Source organism: Zingiber officinale, chromosome 4A (assembly GCF_018446385.1).
Source record: "Zingiber officinale cultivar Zhangliang chromosome 4A, Zo_v1.1, whole genome shotgun sequence".
Lineage (NCBI taxonomy): Eukaryota > Viridiplantae > Streptophyta > Magnoliopsida > Zingiberales > Zingiberaceae > Zingiber > Zingiber officinale.
In genome coordinates, this window is record NC_055992.1 from 84,654,580 (window position 1) to 84,660,386 (window position 5,807).

The 5,807-nt window shown below is 36.1% G+C and overlaps 1 long non-coding RNA gene across 2 annotated transcripts; it reads left to right on the plus strand.

Moving 5' to 3' along the window:
- The first annotated feature begins 2,734 nt into the window (after positions 1 to 2,734).
- Positions 2,735 to 5,558, plus strand: LOC121970049. 2 transcript variants are annotated; one of them, XR_006108825.1, is made up of 5 exons: positions 2,735 to 3,013; positions 3,083 to 3,375; positions 3,465 to 3,550; positions 3,967 to 4,035; positions 5,277 to 5,558. It is a non-coding gene; the product is annotated as an uncharacterized LOC121970049 (long non-coding RNA). The 2 variants fall into 2 exon arrangements; XR_006108826.1 differs by having other exon boundaries at positions 2,735 to 2,878.
- The last annotated feature ends 249 nt before the right edge of the window (positions 5,559 to 5,807 follow it).

A 5,807-nucleotide genomic window follows, 5' to 3' on the forward strand; every position in this document is an offset into this window, starting at 1 on the left:
CCCGGTACACGATGACGGGGAGGAATACCTGCCGGATAACACGTTGTGTCACACTACCCATGAGCGGACCAACGGTGCCTAACAGAGTCCCTGTTGCAACACACTCTGCCTGAATCAACTACTAACCCATGAGTGGTGGTGTGTGCAGATCCATGTAACTGGCGATGTGCTCAACAATAATGGAGCGAATTATCGCACAGCATGCAATCATGCAAATGGTGCATGGCACTAACCACAAAATATCCTGACCTAACCCATATATATATAAAAGTGCATCATAAGTCAACGAGTCAAATCAAATCAAAGGTACACATAAGGTATAAATCCTAGGTCCTGAACATAGTGAAGCATGGTATATCACTACCCCTATAAGCATGTATCAACAGGCAAGGAATACATGAGATGCAAAACAAGCAATCAATCAATCATGTAACAAGTATCGGGTAGTGATTAACCGGAATAAATAAGAAACATAATTAATGCAACTTGTTATATTCACTACTATGTATATCAAATGACATAAGTCAAAAGTACCCGCCTCCGATAAAATGATCCAAATCTGACTCCGAGATACTCGTCTCGTGTCAAAGTCCTGTGTCAAACAAATAAATTTTTTTATTTAACTACACACCTATAAATAGCTAAATAAAAATCTCCTACACTAGATTAGGGCAAAAACCCTAATCAACAATCACATAAATCTCACCCAGAATCCAACTCATACCAAATACAAAACATAACCTAAATTAACATTCCTTGCTAACCTATCAACCAATCATCTACAAGATGATCAAATTCTTTACCTCTTACCTCAATTCACAACTGTAGTTGCTGCTGGATCTAATGTAAACAACTACTGGATTAAATTGCTGAACCAAGAAAACCCCACAGCAACTCCTGTTAGAAAATTCTTCCTCACTGTCGGTTCAAGATGAGATCACAAACCAAAATACCTAATTTTTCTTACCTATCTTGTAGTTGTGCTTGTTGATCCACACCAGGACTGGTGCTGCCAGCACAAAATGATTGCTGCTGGAAATCCCAAGTTTTTCTGCTAGAAAACAAGCGCAAATTTCTTGATCACAACTACTCTATTCTGATCAAGAACAAAAATCCAAAAACCAAGAATCAAACTTACCTTAACCGTGACCTAATTCTACCACAACGAAGGATTGCTCAAGAACATAGAAGAGGCGGAACAGTGAGGGGTGGCTCTACTCCGTGCAGCGCCGGCAACTAGCTAGGGCACGGCGGTGATCCAGTGGCGACGGCGGCTTCAAAAACTAGGGGTCAGTGTCGCGGAAATCAGAAGGAGGGTCGACAGTCGGCGTCGGCTCACAAGGTCGAGCGACGCGTCTTGATCCCAGTGGCGGAGAAGGCTCGGTTGGCGGCGCTAGGGCAAAGGCGACAACGACGCTTGGTCAGATCTAGTGGCCGGTACAGAGGAGGTGGCTGGCGACGCTGCCAAGAGGAGAAAGAACTCGGCACTGGGAGGCGAAGTGGAGAAGAACCGTCGGGTTCGAGGGGAAGGCTTCGGGGATGGCTCGGGCTCGCGGGAGGGAAAAAGAAAACGGGAAAGAAAAATAAGGAAAAAGAAAAAGAATTAAATATATAAACTTTTCCTCACTTAAATGGGGTAGCCTAAACAGGCTTTTCCGGACCCCGTTTTTATCCCCGTCAACTCGTCCGTACGAGCTCCGAAAAATTCCCGAAATTTTTTTAAAAATTCCAGAAAATTCCCTTATCAATATTTGTCTATTTTCGGTATTTTACAATCAATTACCCACATTTATTATCATCTATGGACTGATAATGGATATGCACTGTATATTGGTTTGGTCCGCAGAGGATTAGAGTATCTTTTGGAGACGTCTCTTCATTCTCCATTGACGAAGAGGATTTGACGCCGTCAACCCTAACTCCTCCAGAAGACCCACCTTCTTCTCCTTTTTCTTCTGCAGGATTGTTGGATCGATGAACTCTATACGAAGAACAATGACAATTCTGTTGCGTTCATGTTCTTCATTATTATAGTATTTATGTATTTACTTTCTTATGTCATGTTCTCGATGAAATAAAAACTCATACTTATATATTTTATCTTTTCTCTATTCAAATTTTTATTTCGTTCCTAAAATTCATACAGTTAAGAAAAAATTCATCTTCTATCAATATTAATTAGTAACCCTCTAAATTATGGTACTTTTAATATGCTGAGAAATAAAGAAAGGGGCTATTATTTATAATTTGAATGTGTCTTTCATGGAGATATATTTAGACTCTTCTCTTCGTGGAAGCTTCAAAGAAAAAAAAAAATCTTATAAAATGTCCCAGCACACTTATCTGTAACTTTTCTTTTTCTTTCAAATTTGATAATTGCATCATTTGTTCATAAGTTAGATGTAATTTTTTCAATGTCTTACAATAGAAAAAATATAATAATGTTCACTAGTAAAATTTTGATGATAGACTTCGTTAATAGTTACTTATTAATAATTATGAAATAAGATATATGGTAATAAACTTTGACAATAAAATTGACATATAAATATCGTTTTAGATTTCATAGATTAAAAAAAAAAGCTTCATTTCTAATTTTAAATACTAATTTATTTCATAATCTTTATTCGATGATGAAGTAATAAGTTTTAAAATAAACATTATATTTTTAAATAATGAAATAATAAGTTTGAACCAGCTAAAAGATAAGTTAGATCCAGTTACATTTGTTTACTCGATTCGCACTTGACTAAAACCCAAGGCGTGTGACCTATTTTTCTCCAACACTGACCGATTCTTTCTCTTCTTCTTCGCGGCGACCTCTGTTTTCCTGGATCGGTCCCTCGAGTGCCAGGGAGAAGGAGAAGCTCCCAGAGAGGTCACCGCAAAACCCTACTTCCATCCCGCACTTCCTCTAGCATATTTATTGGTTAAAATCTAGCTTGAATCTTCCATAATCTGCTCCACTAAGCTTCCCTTATCCTCTCTCCACTTCAATGTCAAAGTCCCATGGGTAATGGGTTCTGTTCTTTCTACTCCTGTTCAATCTGGATTCTAACCCTCCTCCCTCTTTTCTTCGTAGTCTTTGGCAAAGTTCCAGACGAACTGGTAGTTTCCAAGAAATTGGGGCATCTCTTTGAAAGGAAATTGAGAGAGAGAGAGAGAGAGAGAGAGAGAGAGAGAGAGAGTGTTAGAAGGCAACAGAAAGTCCCCCTCATCATCGACCACCATGGCGGACAAGCCATAGGCGGTGCGTGTCCTCTACTGTGGTGTTTGCGACATTCCTGTGGAGTACTGCGAGTTTGGCCCTAACTTAGAGAAGTGCAAGCCTTGGCTCCGTACCCACGCTCCCGATATGTACCCTGATCCTCAAAGGTATCTTCCTCTTTATCTTCACCACCTCCTTCTTGTATCTCTCTCTTTCCAATCAAGTGATAAATCTAGGTTAATTTTGGAAAACATAGATGCAGACAAAGCCGCCTAGTAGATGAAGTCGGTGGCGATTTTGGGTTCCACTGACGCAAGGGGAGATGCTGGTGGGCTCCTTCAGGTTATTCATGATGCGTACTTTTTGTTTTTTTTCTTATTCATTTCTTTACCCATCTTCATGAAGTGAGCTCTCAGTATTCTGATCTACCTTTTCATTGAAATTTAATAAATGACGGGGCTTTCTTTGAAATGTTAATCTATAAATCGACTTTAGAAACAAAATCAATAATCTGATATTGGAGTAGTTTAATTTTGTGACCTAGGTTAGAAAGAATTCCTGTGGTGCATGCTTACAATCAGTAATTGTAAATAGGATACTATTTCGAATAATTTCCCGTGTATTTCTTTTAGTACCATCAATTCTTCTAATTCCAATCATTGCATATCTAGGGTTTAGTTATCAGTGTCACTTTAGATGTCCCTCATCGGACCTTGTTTCTCTCTTTCTTTGTTTAAAATTCTGAATTTCTTGAATAGGTAGGTAGTGCTTCAACATCTAAGCAAGAAGAAGTAAAGCACCTTACTGGTGGTAAGATAAAGAAGAAGGTGAGTTATGTAAACTTCGGTTTGTTTTATCTCAGCTTAGGAGATGCAAATCATGCCTTTTTGAGTTTTATCAAATAAATAATTTTCATCTTTGATTAAGGATATTATTATGCACAAAGTTTATTACTCTTAGAAATAGTGTGTGTATACCTCCAAATATATTTATATTTCAAAATTTTCAATTCACCATACAAAGAGCTTCAGAGACTTAATTATTTATTGTGACTTTGTAAATTATTCATCTATGATCAAAGTCAAAGAATTTGAGATTGATTGCACAATGGATACACAATTCTTGTCTGGTGATTAACTAACCTGTATAATGAAAAATATATATTCATGCATTTGAGCTTGCTGGTAAGCCTTCTGACTAGTTTATCAGTGCTAGCTTATCTCAATTGTAATCTCAATATTGGATGATTTTTGTTATTTGTTTAACCTTATATGTTGTTAAGTATATTTCAATATAAATTACCTAAAGGCCCCATTCATTGTTATTCATCTTGGCCTATCTAGCTAAAATGAACTAACTTGTCAATTTACATTTCTTCATATATTGGTAACACCCTAAGTCCATCAAATTATCCATTTAGTTATTGGTTTCTTTTCATGGTATCGACTTTATACAATCCTCCATAGTTTTATTCAAAATGGTTTATCAAGTAGAGTTAGGACAGGCTTCAATTTGTGCAACGTTTCTATGTTCTAATGATTAAAATTGATAGGTTCACTGTGATCATGATTTTATAGAAGATCTAAATTGTGGTATGATAGAGTTTGAAGCTTGAGCGATGTGAAACCTTAGATCAGGAGGATAATCAATGAAAATCTAAATCTTCACATGTTTTAGTTAATGTTGTATTCTTAATGATTTTTGCTATAATATGCTAATTAGGATTAGCTTATTTTGATCTAGGAGAAACAAGAACTTATTATTGAAAAGATTGTTTCCAATAAGTACAAAAGTGTTTTTGTTGTGAAAGGCCTTGAACTATTTGGTGAGTGACAGCCAAACAATATTATTTACAACTAAATTTGAGAAACAAGACATCTGAACATATTACAAATATTACTATTTACTCCATTATTTATAATTTATGAGATATTTTTAGGTGTAAAACTGAGTGATGCATCAAAGAAGCTTGGTAAAAAGTTTGCTATAGGAGCTTATTTTGTCAAGGTGAGCCAGAGGAAATGTTTTTGCATTGTCTAAATACTAACTTATGATTTATTAATTTCAGGGACCAACCGAGAAAGAACAGATTGATGTGTAAGGAAATATTGCCTATGATATTGTGGAATTCATTACCAAGACTTGTCATATGTATCACTATATGATTTCTTACAGACGTCTACATTTCTGGACGACCATTAGATTTGCTAAAAGTTCAATTACTAATTTAGCACGAGATTATTTAGGATAAAAGTTGTGTGATTTGTAGTAGAAAGTTAAAGAAAGAGCTTGCTAATTTAGCACGTGATTTGCTGGACTATGGTTTCTAGTATATTTTTAACCAGAGTAAGATTTTGTTGCATAAGAGGGTGATTCAATTGTTTATTTTGATTAGTTTTTTATGATTGGTTAAATGATGCACATATTCAGTTTTGTATTTATTGTTAAAATGTGAAGTTATGATACTTAGTGATATTTTTTATTAAGCTTGGTATGCAGCTTGTTAGTTGTGGGACCTCAGTTTAAGATATTGTAGTATCTTATCATCCCGTTTCAACCGATCACATTATTACATGTTATCACTTAGTAGTAATAAGTA